This window comes from Penaeus chinensis, chromosome 2 (assembly GCF_019202785.1).
Source record: "Penaeus chinensis breed Huanghai No. 1 chromosome 2, ASM1920278v2, whole genome shotgun sequence".
Taxonomy (NCBI): Eukaryota; Metazoa; Arthropoda; class Malacostraca; order Decapoda; family Penaeidae; genus Penaeus; species Penaeus chinensis.
The window spans coordinates 42,245,544-42,250,543 of record NC_061820.1 but is presented as its reverse complement, the minus strand read 5'-3'; the positions used below and the strand labels follow the sequence as shown (position 1 = coordinate 42,250,543).

The following is a 5,000-nucleotide window of genomic DNA, read 5'->3' as shown; positions in this document are numbered from 1 at the left end:
TTCTTGGTATTGATCATTGTCTTCATTTCTTTACTTTCCTCTGTGGTGTCATCGCTAAGTACAAACGATGTGAAAAGTCTCTGAAAGGAGCACTTCATTTCTGACCTTAAGTATTACTTTCAGAGAGAACAGAGCTCGTATTTTGTGGCAGCCACACTGCTAGGTTTCTTTGCTCATTTATTGCTGGTTTGTCATCAATTTTTTCCCAATAAGAGCATAAAATTGAGATTGTTTGAGACGATCATCACACTGGCTCTCACCACAGTGTACTCTTCATAAACTACTAGTCGTTCATTGTTTTCACTGTAAGTCTTGTATGTGCAAGATATAAATTATAAGAATTAGATACAATTGGATCTCCATTAGACCTTAAATGTTTGATAAAAAAGTGTAACCTGCGTAGAAGTAATCAATAGAGATGCTATTAACCTTCTTAAGTGTAAGCAATGCAAAGTTAGCTTTTTTATACTTTTGTATGTTGATCTTTTGTATATAGAATTTCCATTCTTTTTATTTCTGCTACTAACAGTGCTCGTCTATATTGAGTACCCAGAGTTGAACCAGCAGAAACACTGGCCTGGAATCATCTTGGCTGTAAATATTGTATTATTCATAGATTTTTTTGTATGAAATGTAATTAAAATTTAAAAAGGAATTTTAATTTATTCATTTAACCCTTGCTTAGATAAGGTTACTTTTCAACATTAAAATTGTAGTTGAAATTTTCAGTTTCTCTACTCATTCGAGCAAGGATTATTCAAAGAAGCTACATGATTTAATGCTTAAAGTAAGTCATACAATATGTTGATTATATATAAGATCATTTAATAAGTATACATCCTTTATGATTATAGCCGTAGAACAAAGATAATGGAAGAAATAAAAAAAAAAAGTGTTACCAAATGCAAGTCTCTATACTATATGAAATAAAACTGTTACCAAAGCATATGAACTTACACATAAAAACATGTCACACCTATATGTATACATCTGTACAGGTATATACACATACATTTATACAAACAAATACATATATACAAACATATACTTGTATGTTAACATGTACATATATATAAACATGTACTTATCTACATGCATGTATATATACATATGTGCATATTTGTATATATATATATATTATATAATATATATAAACATATGTATTATATAAAATATTATATAATATATATGTATACATATATATATTATATAATATATATAATATATATGTATACATATACCATTTATATATTATATAATATGTATACATATATAATATATATGTATACATATATATTAGATATATGTATACATATATATATATGTATGTATACATAGATATATATACAGATATTAGATATATGTACACATAGATCTAATATATATATATATATATAGATATATGTATACATAGATATATATGTATACATAGGTATTAGATATATGTATACATAGATATAATATACATGTAAACATATATATAATATATATGTATACATATATATAATATATATGTATACATATATATAATATATATGTATACGATATATAAAATATATGTATACATGTACATAATATATATATGTATACGTATATATATAATTTATATGTAGACGTATATATATATATATAATATATATGTATTCGTATATATAATAAATATGTATACGTATATATATAATAAATATGTATACGTATATATATAATATATATGTAGACGTATATATATAATATATATGTATACATATATATATAATATATATGTATACGTATATATATAATATATATGTATACGTATATATATAATATATATGTATACGTATAAATATACTATATATGTATACGTATATATATAATATATATGTATACGTATATATAATATATATGTATACGTATATATATAATATATATGTATACGTATATATATTATATATGTATACATATATATCATATATATGTATACGTATATATAATATATATGTATACATGTATATATAATATATATGTATATGTATATATAATATATATGTAGACATATACATAATATATGTATACGTATATATATAATATATATGTATACCTATGTATATAATATATATGTATAAGTATATATATGTATACGTATATATATAATATATATGTAATATATATGTATATGTATATATATAATACATGTATATATAATATATATGTATATGTATACATATATATATGATAAATATGTATAATATATATAATATGTATATGTATATATATAATATAAATGTAAACGTATATATATATAATATATATGTAAACGTATGTATATAATATATATGTATACGTATATATATAACATAAATGCATACATATATATATAATATATATGTAAACGTATGTATATAATATATATGTATACGTATATATATAACATAAATGCATACATATATATATAATATATATGTATATATATATATTTGTATATGTATATATATATAATATATATGTTCAAGTATATATATGATATATATGTATACATATATATAATATATGTATACGTATATATATAATATATATATATGTATACATATATATAATATATATGTATACATATATACAATATGTTTACGTATATATATATAATATATATGTATACGTATAAATATACAATATATATGTATACGTATATATATACAATATATATGTTAACGTATATATATACAATACATATGTATACGTATATATACAATACATATGTATACGTATATATATGAAATATATTATAGATAAAATATATGTATACGTATATATATATACATAATATGTATACGTATATATACAATAATATGTATACGTATATATATATATCATAATGTATACGTATATATATATAACGTATACAATTATACGTATATATATACAATAATATAGTATATATACATATATAAATAATATGTATATACATATATATACACAATATATGTATGTATATACAATACATATGTATACGTATATATACAATACATATGTATACGTATATATATACAATACATATGTATACGTATATTTATACAATACATATGTAGGTGTATATATATAATATATATGTATATGTATATATACACAATACATATGCATACGTATATATACACAATATATATGTATACGTATATATACACAATACATATGTATACATATATATACACAATACATATGTATACGTATATATGCAATATATATGTATATGTATATATACAATATATATGTATACGTATATAATACAATATAATATATAATATATATATGTATACATATATAATATATATGTATATGTAATATATATATGTATACATATATAATATATATGTATATGTAATATATATATGTATACATATATGATATATATGTATATATAATATATATGTATATATAATATACATATGTATATATATAATATATATTTATATATATGTATATATAATATAGATGTATTTATATAATATAGATGTAAATATATAATATAAATGTATATATATATATAATATATATGTATATATAATATATATATGTATATATAATAAATATATGTATGTATATATAACATATATGTATGTATATATAACATATATGTATATATAATATACATATGTATGTGTATATATAATATACATATGTATGTGTAAATATAATATATGTATATATATAATATATGTATATTTATATAATATATATGTAAATATAATATATATGTAAATATAATATATATGTACATATTTAATATATATACATAGAGACACACTTGTATACATACATATAAACACATTCTTTTATTAATATATATCCCACCAATCCCTTGCTCATTGTTGTCATGGGGGGGACTGCGCCTTCCTCGGCCCTCAGCCCTCACCTCTTTTAATTTCGCGGAATCGCCTCTTCTTTTCTTTTCCTTCTCTTCAACTCCTTTTTCCCACTTATTGTAATTGTTCACAATACTTTACCATAGTGCTAAATGACCTTTGATGTCTTGCACATTTATTTGTTTTAACCATCAGCCACTCTACATATATATATGTATATATACATGATATATATTATGTAAAAATACATGTATATATGTACACATACATGTATATATACATATATATGTATATATACACATACATGTATATATACATACATGTATATATATACATATATATATTTATAAGTTTATATATTTATATATATACATATATATGTATATATATTTATGTATGTTTATTTTATATATTTTATATATGTGTATATGTATATATGTATATATACATACATAGTTTTTTTTTCGACAGCCATTCATTCCACTGCAGGACATAAGCCTCTCTCAATTCACCCTTGCCTGATTGGAAGCCCTTCCTAATTAACCGCGGTTCGGCGCGCTAACACTTGTGCCGCGGCGGCGACTTCCCCTACGACACCTGCGTTGGACTTATCAAGCCGATATGTCGTTTTCTCGGGCTCGAGCCAGCAGCTTTTTTCTGAACGCCTCGACGGGGGATTGAACTCGGGACCTCAAGGGTCGGAGTCCAGTGCTCTAACCACTGATATATGTATATATACATATATGTATATATGCGTATATGTATATATACGTATATGTATATATACATATATGTGTATGTATACATATACATGTATATATATTATATATACATATATATGTATATATACATATATGTGTATATATATGTACATATATTTATAAGTATATTTATATATATATATTTATAAGTATATTTATATATATATTTATATATATATTTATATATATTATATATTTATATATGTTTATATATGTATATATTTTTATATATGTATATATATTTTTATATATGTATATATATTTTTATATATGTATATATATTTTTATATATGTATATATATTTTTATATATGTATATATATTTTTATATATGTATATATATTTATATATATAGATTTAGATGTGTATGTGTGTAAAGATATAGATATAGATATTATATCATA

At 20.0% G+C, this 5,000-nt stretch overlaps 1 protein-coding gene across 1 annotated transcript in view; it reads left to right on the top strand.

The window, feature by feature from the left end:
• LOC125032137 (defective pharyngeal development protein 4-like) overlaps nt 1–655 on the top strand; it is a 12,937-nt gene extending 12,282 nt beyond the window's left edge. Inside the window, exon 8 of the mRNA XM_047623175.1 lies at nt 1–655. This exon is cut by the window's left edge and continues 1,728 nt beyond it. The gene's annotated coding sequence lies outside the window, so the exon portion shown is untranslated.
• The last annotated feature ends 4,345 nt before the right edge of the window (nt 656–5,000 follow it).